The sequence below is a fragment of the Varroa destructor genome, unplaced genomic scaffold, assembly GCF_002443255.2.
Source record: "Varroa destructor unplaced genomic scaffold, Vdes_3.0 BEIS01000001.1, whole genome shotgun sequence".
Taxonomy (NCBI): domain Eukaryota; kingdom Metazoa; phylum Arthropoda; class Arachnida; order Mesostigmata; family Varroidae; genus Varroa; species Varroa destructor.
In genome coordinates this window covers 61,349,246-61,374,594 of record NW_019211454.1, presented here as the reverse complement: position 1 = coordinate 61,374,594, position 25,349 = coordinate 61,349,246, and the positions used below count along the sequence as shown (strand labels likewise).

General features: G+C 41.8%; 1 protein-coding gene and 2 long non-coding RNA genes across 8 annotated transcripts in view; 1 reads left to right on the top strand and 2 right to left on the bottom strand.

Annotated features, from left to right (window-relative positions):
• LOC111255338 (uncharacterized) overlaps nt 1-11,440 on the bottom strand; it is a 52,403-nt gene extending 40,963 nt beyond the window's left edge. For 3 of the 5 annotated variants that reach the window (XR_015325494.1, XR_015325492.1, XR_015325493.1), the window contains exon 1: nt 11,325-11,440. This is a non-coding gene — a long non-coding RNA (uncharacterized LOC111255338). The remainder of the gene's footprint in view (nt 1-11,324) is intronic. The other 2 variants (XR_015325491.1, XR_015325495.1) reach the window with 2 other exon arrangements.
• The window catches only part of LOC147758905 (uncharacterized), a 232,395-nt gene that overhangs the window by 205,881 nt on the left and 1,165 nt on the right, over nt 1-25,349 (bottom strand). The gene's annotated exons all lie outside the window — the stretch shown is intronic.
• LOC147758906 (uncharacterized) lies at nt 8,951-25,066 on the top strand. Of its 2 annotated transcripts, none has more exons than XR_015325497.1 (3): nt 8,951-9,351; nt 10,768-11,528; nt 24,253-25,066. It is a non-coding gene; the product is annotated as an uncharacterized LOC147758906 (long non-coding RNA). The 2 variants fall into 2 exon arrangements; XR_015325496.1 differs by lacking the exon at nt 24,253-25,066 and adding an exon at nt 18,329-19,140 and having other exon boundaries at nt 8,954-9,351.

The window sequence follows — 25,349 nt, the reverse complement described above, 5'->3', positions numbered from 1 at the left end:
ACTTCAACAAATATCCTCAACGTTTTTTTTCATTACCCATCCAATCTTCAATAACGCTATCTTCATCCAAAATGCTTACTTTTTCTTCAAACAACTCATGGTTGAAATGCATACTGAAATCTAAGAAAAACAATCATAGAAATAGTTCTGATAGTATAATAGCTATCGGAACTAAAATACGATCTGTCAATAAGTATAGGATATGCCACGCATGTATACAGCTAAACCAGCCGAAGGTAGAAGACGCTAACAAGACTTTTCCATGCGAGATCCTTCATATTGCTACTTTTGGCTTTAAAATGCAGCGTCCGGCGCAACAGTTACGTCCTTAGCGGCTATTTTTCCTTTCTCTATCCTTGCATCCTGAGCAAGTCAAGTGATGCAGGCTACCCCAAAAATAATCAGCGTTATTTTTTATAGACGGTATTGATTCGAGCGGCATGACAATTTATGTAAATAACACACACAGCGGTGTCTGCTGTACATGTTAAGAGTATAATTATATTAAATAGTACAGTGTAATCTATGTATCTAGAGTGTTTAGTATATAGTATATATAATATATTAGATGTGCCTCAACGCAGCATGATAAACTAGGTCTACGTAGAGAGTGCGATTCGGATATTGGTTCGTCGTTACTCACCAGTAATCATTGCTAAAAAAATTAGTGTGCCAACAAAAAATTTCGTTATATACTACTTCTAAATTCGGGAATATAAATAGGCCAGGCCCAAACGGATCAATAATTGTCCTCTTTCAAAACGACTCTGACATCCACAAGGATTCCAGCTAAGATGTGCACCAACTTTAATGTAAGTTAAAAAAGTTATGGAAACACACTTCGTTGCTTTCACTGAAACTATAGATTTGCCGCAGATCAGTGGCACACTTTGTAACGCTTCTAAACGCGTAATCCATTAGTGTTTGAATTTTAATCAATATTTCTTTCCGATGTGATGCTCGCTTGAGAGCAAAAGCACTATGAAACATAAAATTAATAGTCGGTAAAACTGCATATACTACGTCCGAGCCAATCAAGAATCATATTCCCAGCAAACCGCAACTGTGTCAGCCTCTCAACAAAAAGTTCATCATAATCCAGGTCGTATGCACAGCGTACCTTTATCTGGCCTATTGTAAAATATTGGCCTTAAACTGGAACACCGGACCGCGTCTGCGGTCATAGTCTTCCCGCTATCTGAGCTTCTTTTCACCTAACTTCAAAGACCAGCTCTTATTCTGGGAGTAGTCATGGCAGAAGTCAGCAAGGCTGCGGCAGCTCCGCCGTAGCATCGGCGACTGTGATATCGGAAGGTTTACTTATTGGATTGTAAAGCGGTTCAGGCTGAAGTGGTTTAAGAAGGAGAACCTAGTAGCTCTGGCGCGTCTTCAGGCTCGAGAATGACCCGGCCAGCCGGTTCGCGTTCGGCCATCTTTCTTTTTTCGTTACGTTCGCCTGTGTTCGGTTGTCCCGCTAGGACCACTGACTTCTACTGCACTGCGGCTCTCTACCGCTACTCTGCTGCTTAACTGTTTAACTGGTACTGCGTCTTCTGCCTTGTTGACTCTTTGCGAATGCTTCGTTTTGTCTTTTCTTTCATGGTTCGTGGCAGACTGCGGCAGGCACGAGGGCCTGATTTTTTGTGACCTTTTTCGTGGCTTGTTAGCGTATGATACTGCATCGATGAATTCTAATGCGACCATTGTTCGGATGCCCAAACAGACGTTAGATTTGCCTACCTACTGTCATCAAACAACTAGAAGTGGGCATGTATCGACATTTTAATTGAATTAGGCGAGTATATTTTGCCTATCGTCGAAAAAATCATATGAACAATATGTAGTATGGTTAATTGCTTATCTTTAAAACAGAATTATTGCTAATCCTGTATTGTATTTTAGGCTCAAGTGGGCAACTCTAGCTTACAAGGCTTTCACAATACCAAAAATTAGCTGAGATGAAGTTTTCGTACAGAAAAATTTAGGCGAAGCGGAGCACTGCCGTATGACTTAATTCAAAGTCAAGCGATCTAAAAGATTAGCAGTTCTGCAGAGAATATATATATTGTTTTTTCAAACTAGGGTTATTCATTACATTTTCGTGGGAAAAACCAGCAATCACTTAGTTAGCCTATATTTTTTTTATAGATGGCCCTCAGCTAACGTTTCTTGGTCTAAAATCTCGGTGTCATTGTCTTGCATCGTTTCAGGGGCCTATCAAATTAAGAGATTCAAGTTTAGTAATTTGGGGTTGCTGTCTGGAGATCTATCTGACGGGCAAACAGGGAAAAAAATTACTATATTAATCGCCTTTTTCATTTCTCAGGTTTTTATTGGAGGATAAGACCTGCCTATGGAAATAGTCGAGCTTAGACCGCCTCCGTATACCTTTGATTAGTGAGCAAACTCATTACCGTCACACCATCGCAAAGAGTTAACTTCAGCAATCTGCACATCTAAAACGGAGTGCAAACCCGTAAGCCATGCACATGAATATATCGGCCAGGTAATTTCGTGCATATAACACAAAGTAAGTCCATGTCCAAGATGGCATTCTAGTAATAAATAGACTCTATGTAAACAGCATGTATTACAGGATCACAGGAGAAGGCTAATTAGTTCGGCGAATGTTTGACTTGTTTTTGCCAGCCGCATCGCTATTAATGTCCCAAGTTTTTGCGCGTTCTCGTAGAAGCGAATAAATGACTGAAAGGGACCAAACGAGAGGTGAGCAGCAGAAACGCGAAGTGACTAAGGTACTGCATATGGGGATGATTCGAGGGATAGCGGATAACGCTTGGTCTGAGGGATACAGCGGCGGGAAGGGGTTGGCGGCCCAACGTGAGCCGGCGAGAAGAGAGACATGATATGGAGAAGGCGAAAGGAGAGGACGAAGAAAGCTAGCGAATACACGGAGAACAAAAGCCTTATCCGTGGAAAAGTCTCCAGTCCGGTCGACCAACCTGCGACCCAAATAGGCAGTAGCAGATAGCAGCAAACTGCCGAGGCCGTATGATTCTCTAATAGTGCGCGTTCGGGCCCTGATGAAGACGGGACGCCGTGATCGGTAGATGCTGGAGGACGAGGGAGGTAGTTGGGAGACTAGGGAGGTACTTGTGCATCTCCGTTAGGGGAGCAAAGCCAGGGGGGGGGGGAACGCGTGCTTTGCGTGAGAAAAGATTACGTGATTGAGGCTGCACATTTTAATATGTGTTTAGCTGCCCGACTGACGCGATCAAGTGAGTCTCCGACTGTCACTGGCACAGCGCCGTCGAAATGGGCGTTATGGTGCGCTCTGTCTAATGTACCGGTGGAACCGGACACGACCAAGCGAGAAGATGGAGGCCTCAGCTCATGTGAAGTCTTTTCCTTTCTCCTTGTATGTGTTACTCAACAGGAAGAGAAGACATAGGAGCAATTGTACCAGCAGCTGCAAAATAGAAAAAGCAGCCTTGGCGACGATACGGCCAAAATGGAAACAGACAGGAAGCAAAGAGTAAAAAGAGCTGAAAAAATAATGTTTTCTGTATCTTTCGCTCATCGTCTTCTTGAAAACGGAATGGAATCAACGCAACTTTTTCTGCGCACAACATTACTGCTGCTTCGGGCGACAGCTACGATTAGGGACAAAACGATTCCGCGCAGAAAACAAGACTAAGCAAATGACGCTGTTAGTAGTTAACCTATAGAGAGCGTCCTGTGAGACTTGGAAATACGTAAAGCTTCACCCCAAAGCGTTCCTTTGGTAGGTTTAGACCTAAAAAACAACTGCTCAGTTTATTTAAACGTAACATGTCGCATGATACATTTATTTTTTTCTCCTTTAACAGTGTCTTATTTTACGGGAAGTAACTCACTTCACGCCGTCATAATTAATTAATTACCAACAAAATATAGCTGGATACTTGCCCCAAGTAAAGAATAGGAAATTAGACATAAAAATTACGATTTACAGATGATTCCCTTCTAGAAGGCCTTGAACGATAGAGGCACATGCAAACGGTGACACAGGTGTACACGGTAATAAGAATACAAAATACATTGATAAGAATACAAAAAAGGAATAACCTACATCCTGTTTAATGAAGGAAAAGCTAAACAAAGGCGCACATAGCGAGAGGGTCTAGAAAAGAAAGAGAACGAGGCGGCCTCGAGCGTGGGTGAAGCTGGTAATATCGACTTCGTCGATGACATATCTCGTAATTAGATTACGCCGTACTTCTTTTTTCTTGTCCGTCTTCGACTGGACTGGCCTGGCCTGGCCTTGTCGTTGTTGTGCTTGTTGTCGCAGTCGTAAAGCAGCGGTTTCCGCGCCCACAATCCTGCGGCCACTGACGACCGGCCGCTTCGAGCCCTGTGCTCACCTCTAAGTCAAATAGATTGCCATACCAGTAACCCTAACGCCGACTGTACACAAAGCAAGGAATCCGCCACTGCTGTGCTAGTAAGAAATTCTGCTGACGGTATCGTTTAGCTGCAGCGTATGAACAGCAGCGCCACCGCTTCCATCGTGATATAGCGACTATAGACAGAAACGTCGAGTTGGGTTGGATTGATTCGGGCCCTCACTCTCAGCCTCTGCCGTTATGTAGATGGCTAAAAATAAGTGTGTCAGATTGATGCGTTCAGAGGGATCGAACGGTGGCGCTTTCCGCTGTTGTTCCGTTCCTCAAATGACTGATTCAGCGGAAGAAAACGGGAAGAAGAGATCGTACAGCAGAGAGCGCTAACAATAACAACTTCGTTATGTCCTAGTTTGTACACTGTGTGGCCTCAAGGCATGTTACTAAAAATTAGTGCAGCAATTACCTTCAAAAACTTTGAAAAGAAAAACAAAAATACAGAAAAATATGATTTGTGCCCGTTAGTGGGCGTGTCAGGAGCGACTGTCAGTTGACAGTGGTATATTCACTGTGTTCGCAACATTTAAACGTTTGTTAAACGCTCAAAGGAGCGTTACTTAATAATTACAGTTATAACAATAGTCTTCTATTAGCATTTACAGATAAATTGTACCACGCGTCGATAGAGCCTCTTTTAGCTTGCATTTGTTGCTGCATGCAAGACAATATGAGCATACAAAATACGTCAAATTTAAACGTACTAAATGATTATAAGTTTGCTGATAAATAATTATAGTTTTCCTTAGGATGCACCTATATATATTGCAATGGTGAAAAATGTAGAGGGTTAATAGCTATAATTTAGGACATCATTCAAGTATAAAAGCTCTAGCTGATAGATTTCTAATCTCCGACAAACGACGTCAAAGCCCGCGCGTGACTAGAGCCATGAAAGCTCGAACCACTAGATCTTAAAACCGACTGTCCGGCTACTCGATGACAGATGATAGCGACAAGGCCAAGAGCGTGGAAACTGCTGTCAGGTCGCCGGCAAATGTAGGCCACCCTCGCTGCAATCAACAAGTTAGTATCGGTAACAGTATCAGACCCTGGAAAAAGGCTTACACGTTGGACAAAACCGTACATGGAGGAAACAAGCATAGACCGTACGGGGTCACTATCACCGGATCGTAAAGGCGTCAAGCCCGGGAGTCGCTGGAGCCGTATCATGACGGTGAACTAGAGTGTGGCCATGTTAGAACGGTCACAACGACAGTGGCGACGGTACAAAGCCGAGAAGACGCTGTAAAAATGCCGGGCCCTCGTGACATAAAGATGCGAAGAACGCAACGGCCGCTTACGATGGTAGAATGTAACGGCTAAAAATGTAAGTAATAAATAAATGGTAGTTTAAACGCCGTAAACCGTACAAAAGCCTTTGCCGCTGACCAACATACTTAAGCATTTACTACCAACAACCTTGTCTTCGCAATTATGTTGACGACATAATACTACCCGACACAAATGATAATCGCTGCTCCAACCTGCCAACAGCACTCTTTCCATGAATTCAAAACAGGAACCCAGTGACAATACGCCCTCAGGAACATCTGCCTTAGATTTAGCGACGATCTCATTCAGACAAGTAGCCTCCCGTTGCGTGCTGCTAACATTAGCCATTTTCAACGTCATGGCAAACACGATAAGCGCGTTTGCATCTGAAACGGATCGTTTGTCCCATTCCACGTTCATTTATGAAATCTGACAGAAATTAACAGTGGAATACCTAGTTTGGAAACGTCTTTGTGAATTGCAATGGATATTTATTTTGACCCATTCCCAGTGACGATTTGGATATAAGCATACGTCGATGCAGTTAGTGGTCATACGAATGTTTCCATGGGGACCTCGAAAAAGCTGCACTAAGATGTATATTGGCACGATTTCCGAAGGTCTTCTAGGAATACCTACGTAGAGGACCTTCAGAGCGCCTACCTGACGGTTTTTTAGGAGCGTCCGCTTAGGAAACTTTTAAAGCTCCTATTTGAAAATCTTCTAGGTAGGCCTCCGGGACGCCTCAGCAGAATTTTTTTTTCAGAATAAACGCATTCAGGCCTTCGGCATCATCCTCGAAACATTGCTCTCGATCGGAATCATTCAAACAGACCAACCGTGAATTCATATGGCGTTTCCTGCTGCCGACTATCGATTTGAGCTCATGTCGAACTCAGCCTGGCTAAGTTCCACAAGCGAGTCCGAACAAGCGCTTACGAGGTTATCCCCGAGGCTCTCCCCTGTTTCTCAAATCCTAATCCATTGCCCAGATTTGAAGCAGTTCGGCCGTCTACGTCTTCCGTCTTCGTATTTAAAAGCTTTACAAGCAATTGTTTTCGGTGGTGAGCCATCCTCCCGTTATCATCAACTTGATTCATTACTGGTAGTTATTTTTTCGCAACTTTTCGTCCTATCACAGGCATTTAACGATATAACCATTCTGGTCAACAAACTGCTGATAGTAGTGCGATATTGATTCACAAGCTTTAACATCTCTTTACTTGGCACCTTTGCGCAATTGTTGTGTTTAAGTCTTCTAGTGTCGTCGGTTTTTGGCGTAGATTTTAGTTTTAAGATAGCCTACAAGAAGCAATCCACCGACGCGGAACCGAACTAACAGACAGGGATTCTTCGTTCAGCCCTTCTATCTGGAAGATTTTCATCAAGATATGGTTTTACATTACGACCTGTTCTATCGGAAATAAAATTCACCAAAGCTCTCCCGCGGCAAAACAGACACTGACACCAACGTCTCATATTTTAAACATTCGAAAAATATATATATATACCTAATCCGTACACGAAATGTACGTAATACGCTCAACGTAACGGTTAAAATCCGATGTATGTCAAAGTGATTGATTTTAATACAGTTAAATCTCGTCCAGAATGGACAGTTACACTCGTCTATTTAAGTATAACATTTGAAGTATTTGAAGAATCTATCCTATCAAAGACCAAAGACTTCAGCCGAAACAAAGAGCTTAGCCTAGTAGAAGGATACGCAAAAGAAATATCTAGGTATAGCGATTCAGGTGCGTTTAAATACTCATAGGTGTTTGTGTATGATAAGATGCGTCAGTATCTCTCAGGTATGGTTTCGTTAGTTTACGGTATATGCCAGGATATAGGAAAGGGAAGAGTGTGGCCTTTTATCGTTTATATTCTATCCCGTGCCGTGACGCCGTAATCGTCAACGTGGAAGGGCAGCAGCTCAACGTCTGTCTGACGAGCTTTCTCGGCCCTGTTCCTAATACATTTCGAAATTCACCAGCAGCAAAACGGTCAATTGGCCGGTAGCCGGCTTGTCGTTTGAGATTGATGACACGTCAACTCATCTATTACTAAGAAAACTGATTGGCTCGATAGCAGGAATAACGCTTAGCTGGGATTCCAACACACCAACGGGTATTTACGACGATGTCACAGTCGAGAAACAGCGACGTCAACGGCTGCGAAGGCGACATTGGCGTAGCATGAGCTTAAGTAAGACAAGCGAGAAAAAAAAAAACTGTGAAGAGGGATTTTCTGGATGTGCTAGATGTTTCGTTTCATTATTAGCACAAGCTAACGGTCGGCTAGCCTCCGTTCGAGAGGGGCTTCTTTTGAAACGAAGAGATAGTGAAGAGGTCGGCAGACTTTTTTACGCTCACATATCTGCCCCATTCCAGCATTCCCACCAATGTTCGCTATACCGTAAGAAGAGCTTCAACGAAAGGCTCATTTTAGGTTAGTCCCTTGGCCATCCTTCGTTTTCTTTAACGTAAAAGGCAACGAAGCGACAAACGTGTGTCGCAAGCGATGTTAATGAGAACAATATGCAATCAACGACAATCGAACTGTCACCAGAGATTATTATAGACTATGAATAACTTTTTAATTATAATTAGCCAACTAAATCAAATGGTCTGTTAATTAACGATCTCTCCATATTGCTAAGTATGAACAGCAAAAAGGTATCATACATTTCGTTTACGTGAACACGTTCACAGCGTGTGTACATTTATGGCATACAGTTCAACGCTATTACAGTAATGCTTAGGCCGTGGCTCTAAAAAGCCACCGCGGATGGCCGTGACGTCCACTGTGCTACATACATCACACCAAAAAAAAACGCTCGTCCCAAAGTAACCCCTGTATTAAGTCAAACAGAAATGAACAAGCGAACCCACTGACTGATGTTTCTTTGGTCTGCCTGTAATAGGACTCTGGAACAGATCAATCAACGTCAGACCCTCTATTGTTTTTGTAGACTTAGAAACGAAGAGCAGACTAAATAGGTCTGGCCGAAGGTCACACGCTGAGTGGTTTACTATACAAACACTCCACAAATAATAGCATACGTGTTCGTGCATTAATTATACGCAGTGATTATGACTCTTGCGCGCAGATATCCATGTCGACGTTTGTCTGCGCTTACCGTTTTACCGCGCTAGCCGTCGTAAGACTGTTATAAGACAATAAACGTATTAAGTTTTACGACCGGTTCTAGCATGAAGCATTGCCATAGATTCCTGGACGCTCCTCTAGGTCCGGTATATGACACTATATGTTCTGTACTCAACCGGTGTGCCGCTACCTAACTAAATAACCGCTCGAGTATCAAGCTTGGGTTGAAGTTGTTGAAAATATATTAGCCATTTAAAATAGGTAGCTTAAGAATCACTCAATGATCAAATGTATTTTCCATGGTTTTAAAGCTTTCGGCTCCCGATCCCTTGCTCGCCGTTCAGCTATTTCGGGCAGCTTTTCTCTGACCACCTTATGAGGTTATCGTTGCACCAATGGATTTATAGTTCCTATGAGACTGTTTCTTATTGTAAAGTAACATCTATAAAGTATAGCAGACCGGAGCAAGCTCTACGGCAAATCTTGACGATATCTTTCAGCAAAGAGAACAGCTAACATCGGTATTGCCGTTGCTACCGTCCATTGTATAGACACATTGTCAGAGGTAAGTTTTCATCTGCCAGCGGCCAAAGGCCTTAGTTTCACTCACTCCTCGTATTAGAATAGCTGAAAGTCAACAGAACCAACATCCGACGATAGGTACTGCTCGATAAAAGAGGAAATAAGGGGACTGACTCTACAGTAGATGAGCGGCTGCTGGAAGCTCCCTATTTTTGTGATCATCAATCACCACTACTGGATACCCTTGTTTCACAAATTCTGCTACAGGAACTTTTCATGGAAGCGTAGCAAATCGACCTTTTGTTATTCAATAGTTAGGCAGGTGGGATATATACATTTGAAGGCTGAGACTTCCTGAAGCCTCGGCGAACAGTGGGGGTTAAGGGGGCTGAAGTGCGTTTAAGCACAAGATTAATGCTAGTGATTCATGGAAGCTGCAATTAACGTCGCACAAATGGCAACCGGCAAACAGAAGGAAACAGTTTTTCCTTTCGCGTTAATATCTTAACTGATTGCCGATCATAGCATGCTCGAAACGCCACCAGAAAGTCATGTCTGGAAATTTCATTTTCGGAAATACATAAGGTTATTCCTCTTACTTGAAAATCGGCGAGCTATCTATATATGTCACTTCAAATAACCAACATTACGCAAGGAACTGACCAAGTTCTTTGGTGAGTCGATCACCTGTTGCCGATTCGTTTAGTCTGTGTTTTGGTGAAGTAAGGGTCTCACGGATCGTATTGATGTTCAATTTTTGTTCGTTCTTCTTATTTTGATCTTCTTTATTTTGTTGCGATCTCGATTAGTTAAAATCTTCAACGTTATCAGCGGCCATCATAAATAGCTAGACGAATCAAAAGCTCTGAGAAAAGTCATTCGCTATATGGCCTTTTGGCTTTTTAAAAAGACGCGGTGGCTTGCACTAAGATAGGTGTATTAAAGCAAATTCTATTCAATCCTTAATGCGGTGGTAAACGTGTTGCATGATACGGCTTTCTGCTAGATACAACCACTTTATACATCTAACTGTTAGGCAGGGAGGGGTCAAACATTACCTGTTCGAGATTCTGCCAGAGCATTTTCTTAAACGTACACTATTGACATATGCATGTAAACAATAGCTAGTTTAGCTCAGAGAACTAACTCGATTGTTAGTTCGACAGTTTGGCGGTATACGAAAATAGCACGCCTATAATCCATCTAGTTGAGCTTCGTCTCTGGATCCGGTCATTATACACTGTATCAATGCATAAAAATGTTCGCGTGCCACGTACGTTTGCACTAATCACTCATTGTCCTTTGTAACCGGTAGAAAAAAAACAGTCTGAACTTAAATAGCAGTTACTTCCTAATGAGAGACGCAGTCAGACCTGTGGCTATTTTTTAATGCTACACACAGAAGACTGTTGCGATCGCTTGCATAAATATGAAATTTCTGCTCGCTTGTTCTTTTGAGATTGAAGTAAATAGCAGGTAATAGCAGCTGTAGGTAAGCGAAGCGTAAACGAAATATCTGCTTGAGTGGACCGTGTACGGCCGATGTGGTAATCTGGGCATGAGCAAAGAATCGGACCGGACACGGAAGCCAAAAGCGACAATTGTGCCGACGATCACCGTGGCGACGGCTTATACGTTAGGACCTAAAGGGTAAGGAGCGTTACGATAACACAGTAAAGGCGTCCCGTAAAGTTGCGTCGAGACTGGCGTTACCGACTGCCACTTCTAGTGCTACCGTAGATGGCAGTGGGGTGCCCGACTGGCCTCCGGATTAATCGGTCGACGACGAGTTCGCCGGATACAGCAGGCTTCGCGATATTGTGGGCATGTTGCGACCATGTTACGGTACAAGCTATAACATCGCTTACGAAAAGGCCACTCGTCTGGAAACGGCATGCGACTCAAGTCACACGCCTACCGCTGAAGATATTGACAGTTGTCGAAGTAAGATTATAATAAAACCAGTTGGCTGAGGGAAAAACCTCGACTGCGGGGAAGACCAGGCGATCTACTAACCTGCATCGGGACGCGGGGTAACCGTCTCCAATTGCGACGACGGAAACGAACAATTTCCACGAACATCGCCATATCCTGCGGGGAAGCGCGCTTGTTGAAAGCTACGTTATCACTAACTGCTTCATCAATATAACGACGGTTACGGCAAACGCAGAAACTGTCCCTGTCTCGCTTTACAGGGTGAGAAGATTATTTGGAACAAAAGTGAGTAACAGCAACGAAGTAAGTGCCAGATGTAACAACAACTATTGTAATAACATAAGCAAACATACTGTGTGAACGGTTAACCTAATTTTTTAGGTTAGTATCCGCATGCGAAACTGTCTAATGTGCTTAAACTGAAATTGTTCAGATGCTACGATTGTGCTATTTAATTATTGCAAAATCTAGCGTACTTTTACTGTATCAGCTGGCCGCACCTCGCGGTACGGCTGTTTTATAGAAAATACCCGTATTCTATAATAGTCCATCGGTTACACAAAGGAAACAAGGTAGATCTACAGTTGTGACAAAAAAGCTACTCAACAATCAAGCTACCTATTATCGCAAATTTAAAGTGTCAATATTCACTTAGCTGTCCTCAACCCGTATGGCTGCTAATATCCGTATCCCTGAAATTCGTCGAATCTTTTTACAGATTCTAGTGGGACCGCCTTGAGGTTGTTCAGCTGATTTAGCCTAGGGGACCGTAATGCTAGTTTACAAAATGAAATTTCAGGTTGATCCTAAATTTTCTGTCGATTGCGAAGGGTTAAGTCGTCAGGCCACACAAAACATCACGTAGCGTTATGCAGAGTTTGAATTTATTATAAACGGGAAATGTGACCGTTTTCCGTGATCAGTAGTTCGTGAAAAAGGATTGTAGCTCTGGACAACCCTTGAACCTCGTTGTAGGACAATAAGTTCATCATTGTACAATTCAACTTACTTTTTAAAGCTGGCAAAATAATCAGACTCGTGACATTTGATATTTATTGGTGAAAATTTAATCAATATGTTTGTATCGATAGTCAGCATCTTCCAAGATAAACAAGGTGAGTACGTTGTTATTGGTTGGATTTTACCGAAAGAAAAATGCATCCTCATTATTATTAACTTGTAATCGGTTTCGAATGTTGATAAAGTTCCTTGCGATAACTAAAGCTATCGTATGATTGTCAACAGTAGCGGATAGTAGCGCTCCGGTTTACCATTTAACGCCACAGCGCGCTAAGTACAATGGTCGTTATATAAACAGCTTCGTAAATTATTTCTCACACCTGATGTAATATATGCAGCCATATAACACGGTACGTTTTCCTTATAGAAAACTGAGGTTGAAAAATGAACCTTCTTTCTAAAATTTGTCGGTAAGATTTTTTTTTTTGAAATTTTCCCTAACTACAGACAATAAGTAGAGTTTTTGAGCTGCAAGATTAGAGAAGTGGATTTAATGGTAAAGATAGTGCATACGCTGGAGGTGTTCGTAATATCCGGCATCGAAAGCCACCATTTTACATTCGAACCACTGTCTTAATGATCGTAATGTGCGTCATTGAAATTTAGACCCCTGAAGTCACGCTTGAAGAATTCGCGATTCTACATACCTCCGAGTCATAAATTTTCGTAAAGCACTACTTTAGATTATCAATGAATTATAAATTTCATATGTTGATTTAACAAAAAAAAACAGTTGCTTTTGTTTAGTATATAACATAATCTGAAAATATCAACAATGAATATTGTTTTGTGACGTAACTGATTTTCCGTCGTGGCAGCTTCTCGATTCGGTATTAGGTTAGTTAAGCTTGGTTTCCTGTAACTAGCGCAATGTAATGCCTCGTTATTCCTCCTCTCTTAACTGAATCAACAGCGGTACGACACAACACCCGTCTACGAAAGTTAGCATAAATCATTAGTTCATTGAAATATTGTCTGGTATATGGAACGAACTCTCCTACATAACGCCAATCCACCGCTCCGTTGCATCGCTAGTATTTGGATATTGGAAATGGGCCTGAATCTAGCTTCAGCGGTCGATAGGTCCGCACGTCTTCGACAGTATATTATTGGGCTTGATTCAGGCCGGGAACACGGAGGAGACCTTAAGACAAAGCAGTAACGTTAGTTATATTCGAACATCGTAGGTAGTAACTTCTATAGCAATCGATCTTTTCGTCGATAAATATTCGCTTAGCTATACCGCGTCTGTTTTTCCCCGTTGTTTTTAACACTCCTATTTAAAATAGCAGCGAATAAAAAACACTAATACTCCATTGATAATATGCCACTATTGGCGACATTTACTAGAAAGAACGAAATCAAGGAAAATTGAAGGCCTTGTACCACGCATTTTTCGCGATGGATATGCCAATTAATAAAAGTTCCATTATTGACCTCAGGAAATCGATTTTTTTCTATGGAATCGGTTAAATTGTCAATGCGCGTATGATGTATTCGGTGCCGTCGCCAGTGTCGCGCCACCCAGAGTCACCTCTCTAGTTCTCGTTCAAACGGTTTCTCGGTCGTAAGACGAATTATTTTGAAATCACCCGGGCTGGGTTACCGACTCGTGCCAAAGTATAGTGGATTTCAAGAGTTGGATTGGGAAATCTCTGAGGGTATCTAGCATTATGCCCACTTTTAGACCGGCCCTATACCGACGTTTTAAAGACACCAGCATTTGCTTCTTCCTTGAGAAATCTCTCTATCCGCTTCGCGTAACTATCACAGCTCTCCTTTGCGTCTGCGCTTTGAAACTCCGTGCGTCATCCGCTGCCCTCCAAGCCGAAACGCATGTAACTGCAGACTCAACGTAGTCTACATTTGCCCCGTCAGGGGTGAAACAGAGTGAGGTTAGGCTATGAGCTATCGGAAACCCACTACCTCTATGCACATAAACGTGACAATATAAATTCAGATGTATGTGCAGTGTGCGTGCATACCCTTAGTCACATGAAGCTATATATAGCAGCATTAGTTATGTTTGGACGCCGTCAAGCCAAATGGAGAGGGAACATTTATTGCTACCAAATATAATTAAAGAAGCTTCTGTAACTATACCGACTGATAGAAGAGCCTGTGTATTCCATCTATCGATGTGCGGTTGTAAATACGTCGCCGCAAATACAATGAAAAACAGTTAAACGAATCTGCTTTTAGAACTTCTAGGTAAAACTTTTATTTTCTATGTAATAGCAATACACGCTTTTATATGCGCAAATCTACAATTGGAACCGTGGAGTTTCTATACCAGCACGAATAAAAACTACCTTAAATCTGTACAGGTATTTACAACCTATGCACAAAATAAAGACTTGACGTAGCTGATCCTCTCAATGGTTTGAGTTTTATGTCCGGTATTGCCGTTTGGCATTCTGTCAAACGGACGGCTGGCCCCCAGTACAAATCGAGCCGTATGTTTATGCCTGGATGCGAACCTAGACCACAACGTGCCCCTAAGGTTAGCAGGCAAATACATAGTTGATCCTGTAAATTGCACTCTGGAAAGGACTCGCGGTATTTCTCTTTCTTTCTCCTGGAAAAAAACGAACACAAGGGTAACTAATAACTTACATGATGATTTCTCTTTCAAGATAGTTACTACACGTGAAACATACCAGAGATAAGTAGTCCTGTCGCTAGGCGCATGCTTCTTGTATAATACGAAACGTGAATTAATAATAGGCAAAGAATTGCAGCGTCATGTTCTTTCATAAAACAGATACGGATAGGCGTGTATCACTACGATATAGCCTCGTTAGTATCCTTTCGCTCTCCTTGTTCTGTTGGTCGTGTACGTAATGCCGTATGGTGGAAAAATGTTTTCTCGGTCATTTCGCACAGCCGTGCGACAAATCCATCGTTGTTCTTAACATGCATGATGAAAAAATTATACGTTCATTAAGGTATCTCCCGGTCCGGACTGGGCACCGCGTACACTCAAAAAAGATCGGTATAGCTGATCTGGACCACAGCACTCTTAACTAAAAAAATAAAATTGGTGGTGATCTATTCTTTTTCCCAAATAGGTGCGCTTGGACCTGTATGAGACGAGGTGGAAACATCATGGGTACATCCTGCAAAAACCAACTGTACTATTCGTAGACGCAGTATACATGAACCGGTGGAAAAGGTCAAGCCATAACTTAGAGCTATTCTTGTGCTTGATTAAAAATAACTAGTCATTAAGCAATATTTCATAAACAACTCAGGCACAAGCTTACATACACGTACAATGGCTGAGTTCGTACACGAATAGCTAAGGCCGTACGTGCCAATGTGATGCTATCATCTCAAGAATACTAAATGATCGTTAAATAATAGTTTCTTGTGGATCGTGAGTTATATGACCGCGATTAATGTAACTTAATTAACCCAGTAGTGGGCGTCTACAAATCGACTACAATAAAGACGAGTATGATCAGAAGGTCAATGCAGGCAAACGAAACTATGGCATATTGTAAACTCGGTCGAACAGCTTTATAGGAGCCAGGCTATTAGCAGACGCTAAGCGTGAAGGTGCTCTTGCGATAACACGTTTTGCGTTGAGGGTCTGCCATTTGAAATCGTTGTATCTTTATCCATAACAAGATAAAGTTTCCTTATTAGTCTTCACTAATGGGAAAAAAAGAAAACATATTGCCCGAGGCTTCGTTGAACTTGTGTCTTATGTATTAGTTCGTAACACAGTGAATCCAATACAGCTTCTCGCACAATTACGATATGTACGCAGACAATGCTGAATGAGAAGACTCTTCTGCCATTTAGCAAACTTTGTTTGCAACGGCAGCTTAGTGGGGCCTGATTTGCTATGAATGTAATGCCATTGCTCTGCTTCTTCAGCCGATATCCGATCCTTAAGGACTTCTGATAACCGGAAGTCGAAGCTTTCCGTGAGAGATGAACTAAACTGAATACGCGACTCTCTTCAGCATCGAAAAGGACATAGAGGGATGCGCCGCTGTGATTGGCTAAGAAATAGCGCCTTTGGCGTTTCCGGACTTCCTTCCGGTGCATCACTGGTTTCCATGACGCAACATCAGCTCATCTCCGCGTTACACATGGCAAGCGAACGAGAATTCTAGCATTCAGCGTTATGTAAGATTACCGCATCAAATGGCAAAAGGTCTATGATGCGGGTTCTCGCACAGTAGATACTCGCCGTTAACGCTGAAATTACCTACTATAAGTAGTATACACCTATTGAGTGATACAGACAATTCCCAATTGAAATTCTCCTGTAATCTGATTGTGTTAGCCGCAGGAACGTTCCATCCTGCACACTGTTTAATAATATCGCGAAATATAAAAAAACAAACTAATGATAATAGTTATAATGACGAAAACCAACGTTTACATGAATAGGACATGAACTAAGAGGTTAATTACCTAAGGGAACTTCAAAGTTTCCTCACTAACTACGGTGACGATGGCAGTTTTCTTGATAAATATAACCGCAAAGGCAACTATCGATCGCAATATCTTTGATATCTATTACCGATTAATAGAAAATATTCAGTTTAGATTTGTCGAGGTATTTTTTTCCCTGTGATGGCAGTTATGATCGAAGGTATCATTCGATTTATACTCCATATATATTTAGATTTATTTTAAGAAGGCTTAAGCTTCTTAGCTAACCTGCTTTAACGTAAACCGATTTGCTTGAATTACTAATTCTAAAACTGATCGATTCTATGGGCTAACTTCGCAGTAAAAGTTTAGTCGTACGTCACTTCGTTTGCGGTACAAAATGAAGAACCAATATGAGGAATGGTACCTCGTAGTGCCTGAACTTCCCAACCCATTTCACGAGTGTAATTTTCCCTATCACGCGATTTTTCACTATTCAAAAATCACATAATATGTTTAGACGAGCGCCGGTACTATCACTTTAAAATAGGGGTAGACTCTGTTGAGTAACGTCCGTTTGCTGCTGCTGATGTGGGTACACGTGCGGGTACAGATTAAATTAATATACCTGATATCAGCACACCGCGGCGCAACAATGGCCCACAGCTCAAGACGGCCTGTGATCATGCTGTCTGCATTTTCAGATGTTGTTTCTAATTTTTGATTTCAAAAATGGCGCTCTTCGGTTTCGTTTTCTTTCTCCCTATCTGCATCCAGCCACAGCCAGAGCCGCCAGCTGTAACATTGTCACTGTACGCGTTTTGTGAATAAGTAGAGGGGATTACGAATTGCCCGAACAACTAACTGATACGAACTTTTTATCAATCGACTAACAAATATCATTGCCCCGCTGATAATAACGTCATAAATACAGTTTACTGCAACATAATTAGAGGACGCTCCAGCGGAAGGGGCAAGGCGCCTCAGTCATCGGCGATATGAAGACAGTGCTAGATAATCAGAATTCGAATTTTCATTTCTTCTTATTATTCTATTGTTTTTAAATGACACGCAATAGGAAATCATTACGAGATTGGCCTAATTCATTGTATACAGAAGAGTTAGTTGTAGCAAAAAGGGGCCTTACTTGCTCAGTTTTATAAAAGACTCAAGTAATTCGCCTAGTCCCTTAGAAAGACAATTCAAAAATAGGTCAGTTATGTTACTGCGAGTACGGCATGCTCAGCTTCTGGATGAGAAAATAAAACTCTTTTTGAGATAAAGCAAGAACTATATTGATGGCTGACTTTGGTAATATTATTTCTATGATGGGTTTATCTCCGAATAGCGGATTCGTTTAAGGTAGAATATATCCAAGATTCGTCTACGATATCAGCCGAACGTTGCGTTTTCATTCGTCTTTAAGTTGTGTTTACGGCACGATCGATTGAATTCTTTCAAGTGTAATAGATAAAGTACCATTAGTTAAATAATACAGTTCCCTATTTATTCACCTGCTGTTTATCGGCGTTCCGAAGACTAACAGAAAAGAAGGGCAAAAATAGAAGAGCACCAGAATAGATTACCATCAACGGGTCTAAAGTGGTTTAACGTTTCGCCAGAACCATATTCTAAAACCGTTCACTGTTCCCTGCCTGTGCCCTTTGACTCAGTGATCTATCCTGGATCGAGCTGAACGACGAGGCTGTGAAAGCGGTTACCGGTACTACAAGGCTCACTGGAGTTATAGCGGAAGACATGCCTATATGTCTCCCTCCAATGTTATCGAACGTGACTCCCTAAACCCATCTGGAAGCGCTGTGAAAAAGTCTCTCGTCAAATTTAAGTACACTATAACACATACACACACACACACGCATGCACACTTCTCGCCGATTCACATGTGTGCGCATCATTTAGATAGAAAGGGTATGTGCCGTTGTGTGTGTGTCTGTATTTCTAGAAGCACACACCGATAGGGTGCGCCAAGAAGGATGGAAAAGAAGGAAGAAGAAAATGACGGCGAAAAATTTTCCAAACGCTCCCAAGAGTCACTTAATAGTTTCATCGAAGAATGACGCTGTCGGGTGTCGATACGGTCCGCATTCTGTCACATCGACCGGGCTATCGTTCAGAGGGGCCCATTCAAATAGCAAAGTGAACTTCGCGGCGTAGAACAGCTAATAGAAGTATAAGAAAAGAGAAGATCGGATTAATACATGTTCAGCATCGGCATAAGTAAAAACGAAGCTATTGCTTCGATGTAGACCTAGAGTTAAAAAAATCTATTTGGCATTACTTGTCAAAAGTAATTTGTTCTAAAAGGTGTTCAACATACATGACCAATTAAAAATATCGTAACAGACGGTATTACATATTTTCCACCCAGTTATTATTATTATAGCATTGGAAAAACAGACGTTTTGCCTTGTACTATGTTTCATAATGACACATGAATAAATATCTAAGGTATTTATGCAAAAAATTTGGTGTGCATATGAAATAGGAAGACAGTTCTCTAAAATACTGTGCAAAAATGCTACTTTGCAGGATTTGGAGAGAAATTTCCGGGTCAGAACCCGGGCTTCCCTCCAATTGTGCGGTCACCGATACTGTTATGATGAAATTTCGATAGAAATACAGGCTGGAGACCAACGTTGTTCACAGTAGGGGGGCATGCTTACAGAGCGGAGGAAATAGCTTTCCTATTAAGAAATATAACAAGTTAAAAGCTCAAGTTGAAAAACCTGGATTTCACTTTCATAGGAAGTGCAGCATTTGATCTGCAGGCACTCTTCCTAGCTTTAGACGACATTGTCGCACATGAAAACTTTAGATAAAAACCAGATCTTGAATATAGATTAAAAAGATACTTGGCAAATAGTCTTCCGTGAGGACCGTTTCACATTCACTTTTATGAACGCTGCGTTTCACTACATCGCCTGAAGAAAATCGTCATATGTGCAAATAATTTCTCCTTTTATCCATCGCTTGACCAGTTCATCGTTAGCCATACCAATTCCCTTCCCCTTTTTGCAACCACCCTAGGACTTCGAGCTTCATGTCCCGTATCGCCGTCAATCATTCCACAGACAGTTGGCTCTCAGCACGAAACGGAGTCCGTCTATGGCCGGGTTCGAACCTAGACCACAACGTGTTTCGAAAATTAGCAGTCAAATACGTTAGCTACTAAGCTATTACGGGGTCCCTACAATACAACAACCAGCTCCAATTAGCGTACAGACAACATGGCGTAATAGAGATCGCACACGCAGTTAGCCACTAGCCAGTGAAAAGCAACTTCCACTTTACAGAACTTTAAGAAAACTTCCTACGGAACATTACATGGTAGAAGGCGCGACTGAGTGAAATGAACGAGCCTTAAAAGCGAATATCTAGACGATGGGCTATTGATGTCAAATCAGTACGTTTGATATCTGTCTCGGTAAATTCAGCTGTTGATATTATAATCCAAGTACAACCATTAGTGTAACAGGGTTGGGATAACAGCCAAGGGACCGAAAGTTAGTCAAAATACTTTTTGAAATACAAAAGAGAACTGCTTGATAGTGAAACCGTTGATTTCAGCTTCAAGTATTCCTATCAATGTAAAGGTTTTATCCGCTTCTATAGACATATATTATATATAGAGAGATCAGGCTGAATAAGGTAATCACGAATATTGACTTAAAATAAAAAAGGGTAAAATTTTTTAAAAAAAAACAGCGGACCCGTTATCGATCTATCGGGTCTGGAGGACATCTTCTCTACCGACTGTTGTAGAGATGATAGATCCGTACTATCATCATGTATAGTTTTCCTTTTGTCGCTTTTAATCGTTGCCGCAGACACATTATGTAACTGGTCTCTATAAGAAGACTCAAAGAACAGAGAAACTGTATACGATTGCAGATTCTCTGAGATTTTTCTAGGGAAAGATCTAACTAAAGCCTATCGCTTTTTGCTTCAAACTATACTTTTGTTGCTGATACTTCCAAGAGTGTTTTTAATATACACGTACATTAGTGGATGCGAATGGGTGCCACAAATAAGCAAGGACTATCATTATCTTCTTGAATTCCCTTGAGTTTTTTTTCTCTGATTCTCTTGCCTCGTACTAATCTGTTTCGTAGCACCGGTACAATACTATCCTATAAGCACATGAACGAAGCGCTTAGTTTCAAGTTCAGTTTAAAAAGCTGGAAATCGTCCTTTAAGTAGATACGCATCATGGGTGAATGCTAGGTTAGGCAGGCTATATATATATATATACTTTTTGCAAAAGACTCTTTGTGCATCAACGCCAACAATAAATAGAGAACGATAACGACCATTTAAGACACGGTTACAATGATAAAAAATATTATCAAAAAAACAGTTTCGTAACCGCAGTGTACGTAATAATCTCGTTATGCATGTTGGCGTACTGCGTAAGCCTATCTAATACAAACTTAATGATAAAACCGCACAATAAAAAATATACTTTATCAAATATAAGATATTGCATCTTATCAATATTCGCTGCGCAGATCGTGGCTAAGCCGTTACTCGTGGGGCGTGATTTAGAGCCCACTGGTATCGAGGGGCGTGCAAAGAGAACGATCAGATTTGTACGCAGTTAAGATGTTGTGGTCTTAGACAAGAGCTTTAATCAGGTTCTATGCGACAACAAAATCGTTGAAGGATTATCTAGTGCACACAAACAAGGCCAATATTCATTATTAGGAAGTTTATTACGGGCGGATTTAGCATTTATCATGCCAAAAAAGTAAAGGCGCTGCGGCCGTTTTAGATCACACACGCACAATTATTGCGCTGCGCCTCCCTCACCCTCAATGTTTATTTCTCATGCCAACCTTGCAGAACGCCCATCTGATCTTTTTGGCGCACATATTTAAACTAGATAAAGAAATTCTATTTTGCATTGGTCTCCTAACAAAAAACCCTTTCTAAACATGATTTAATATGCCAACTTTCAGAACATTTTTAAACATCTGTATCGAATACAAGGTGGAGTGATGTAAATAAACTATCATGTATGTATTTTTGTTATTCCAGTGTCAAGATTTACTCGCTCATTTCGAATATGATGTGCAGCTTATCCAAAACGTAAAATATACTATGTTTACTATGGAAAGCCAATGGCAAAATTAGTCACTTTCGGCCGTTTAAAAGGTATTATATAAACCGAACGCAGTTCTTCAATGGACCATAAAGGAGACAAAATGGCAGGTGCAACTTAACTTAAGAATTTGTTTAACTTGAAAAATTCTTTAGCGTTTGTGTATTAAGTCAATTTGTGTTCGAATGTGGGGGATTTAATATCTCTGCTACAATAGACAATGTCCGCACGTACCGCCTATATTTGTAGTAATGAGAGTGTCTTTTCTACCTGATTCAAAACTAATATGTCCGCCACTTACATTCAACGTATTTTGCAATCAAGCCATGCTTTTTTGGCGGACTGGTGACCCTAAGGCCATTATCTTCGTTAAATGATCCTGTAAAATTTAGAACCCAGCAAAGGCCGGAAAAGCAGAACCTAGCGAGGACGGTGCTGCTAACTACGGGTCTAGACGGGTCAAGAAGAGAACAGCGACGATTTTTCCGAGGACATTCTAAGCGCATATACAAATAAAGCTATTAGTCGTCCCGACAATAACCCACGTAAGCAAACAATATGCTGCCCCGCAAATACGAGCCCAATTTACAAAGCACACGCTTCCTCACTAGAGGGAATAATGCATTTCGTCTGTTCGCTTTTGCCCAACTCGTCGTCTATGCCTTGCTAAGTGCTATCTAGGTATTTAGAATGGACCCGCCGGAAATGCGGAGCTGAATCTATGTGTTTATAAAATGATATTTTGTCAAAATGCGTAATAACTGCTCGTAGACAACTGCCGTCATATTTGATATGTTCATATCGATATTCAATTTTGATACACTCTTAGACGCATCAGTGTTTACAGGAACAGATTTTATTACAAAAACCTAAATTGCCTATTGTTAGTATTCGACCCTTTTATATCAAATCGATCATAGATTAGCCTAAGTAGCCTTCGATAAACATCACCGATCCTCGCGCCGGTTGAAGTCTGCTGATACAGTTTTGAAATAATCTACACTTTGTTGCATTTAGGGCATTGAAGACTTCGGCGATCTTAGATAGAAGCCATCTGCTATTGCCTTCTACCGCTGTGTTGAGAACAAATATGTTCCCTTTTGCCGCTTGCGGAACAAGCTACCATCTGCTAGGCTGGCTGAAAGCCGAAGCAGACTACCCCGCAACCTGACACACGTCGCTCGAAAGAGCGCGCTAGAGAACGGGACCACTATGTGCATGGCACTGGAGTTTATGTGTTACAGGATCCAAAAGGAAGACGCGCGAAAGCAGAGTTGCAGGGAAAAGGCACAGAAGAGCCGAAAAGCGAGACCTGCCCCGTACGTACAGCGAACAAATCATGTCTTCTAGGCCGGCAGAACACCAGTGGCCGAGCACAAAGGTTGCTGGAAAGTGAAAGCCTCTGCATGGAAGGCGCTTCTACTTGCTCATAGTGGTGTCGAGGTCAAACCTACCTGCAAGTGTACATGTGTGTGTCTATGTCTCAGTGAGAAAAGTGTATCTGAAACCTGGTCAAGTGTGTGCTTTCGTGGCTGACTGCGTGCTAGATAGTAACGTTTTGCACTACCATCCCGTTGTTGTTGTTGCCGGCACCAACTCATCTACCAAAACGTAACCCATGGTACGGACGACACGCACACCAGGGCTGCTAAATAGGGTACGTCACTTGGGTTTCTCTCGGCGCAGGAATAAGCCAAGAGAGGAAGCCGTGGCCGACAACGTCGCTGAAGACGATCACACAGAGGGTAAAAAAAAGCGCGATGGTGACGGTAGCAGCGGCTGCTGCGAACAGCGTGATTCTGTGACGGACGGGGTAATTTGCGCTTGTGCTTTCTCGTACTGCTACTGCCGTTTTCCACATTGGTTGCCATTTCCGTCACACTGCGCCTCATAATAATAATAATAATTGTAGCTTTAACGTAGACAGGGATACACAGAATTGCTGCTGGCGCCATTTGTAGTTCTTCGTTGAAGGTAGTTTACGTAGCCAGTTACTACGCACTAACTTCTGACAATGATCGGTGTAGTGAAGTGCTATAGCTACCGTGTTCTTCAACGGAATCTGCTTGACAAATTACAGACTTGCGACTAGACATGCTGTGTTTTTGAATATCGTAAACATTGCACATTGCTCAATTTTTCTATCAACCTACACATGGATACTAGGGGTAAACGTTGGGTTACCTAATTTGTACTTAGTTCGGAATTGCTCAAAACGCTCTACGGTTTACGTGGATGGCTTGGTCTTCTTTTCACGAACAATTGATTGAGTTGATCACGACAACAATTATCCTTCAGCCGACCTAAGCCTCTATAGACAAAACGATGCATTGTTGTTAATAAAAAACAAACTGTATAATTGTATTGTTTCGAGGTGTACAAACATTCAGTACAAACATAAATGACACCCAGTCAGCAAGTCAGACCTCACAAATCAGTTGTTTAACGCTTATTCATACTAATTCGCTTTTTTAGGCTTCTTCCTAGCAGATGCACGCGCCCATAACGATGTTCGGGGTTCATTGTTTAGCAAATAAAGGCCTTATTGACACAACGCATCTGAGCGGGTCCTGTACGAAGGAAGGAAGGAAGGAAGAAAGAGGTCGAAATGATGACGAGTAGAGTTCGTTCAGGTAAAAACAGATGATGCATGGCGTCTAGCAAGTCGATGTCTGGCAATTTCAGAGGTACGCCACAGTATCGTAGTATCAAAGGAGCAACGGTACACAAATTGAGCATAGGAGGTGGGTAATTACACTCGAGTGCTGCGCTTGTTGGTACCTTTGCTCTCCAGTAGTTTCAGTATTACAGCTGTACAATAGCAAGATGAGTCATTCAGCGGTTCGATTATCCTAATTGAAGTTATAGTGTAAGGGAACTGCAGGACACTTAATAGGTACTATTCATCTCTTTCGTGATTGTATCGATTCAACTGAAAGCTAGAGACGTCCACAGGTTTCGGATCCTACGAAAAACTTCGCGTGAACTTAGCAGCGATAAGCAACGTCTGCTAGAAGTAGATGCGGGACGCAACAATCAACTAGTATTTATGCCAGAATTCCCCTTCCTTCGTGAATACTGAAACTGGTAGCATGAGATAGCTCAAGTATAGTCGCAGTGTTTTTTTAGTTCGTTGCAATGATCGTTTATACCATCAATAGCCTGCATCTATATAAACGTCACGAAGTGCACAGCTTTAGAATGATCCTGTTTGCGTCTCCTGCTTTTGTGTTCCTAAGTGTTTTATAATATATTGCATAGTTTTAGTTTTTCAGATTCTGCCCTGTTTTTGAGTAATATTTAAATACCAGTCTCTACTCTTGTTATCATCCCCCTCTGTTCGTCCCGCTTACTCCCGGCTTTAGCAAGCTTTCCGTTTGGCAGATCCTCATGAACAATTCGCTTCATCCGGCGAGCCCGGCCCGTTCCTACCAAAGAACAGCCTCAGCCCCGAAGGATCTGAAGACCGCAACGATATCTCCTTACTTCGTAGTGCGACAGGAGTGATAGAAAAGATGGTCGATCAAAGGCGATGTCAAATATTCTCTCTCTTCCATAAACGATCACCAAGC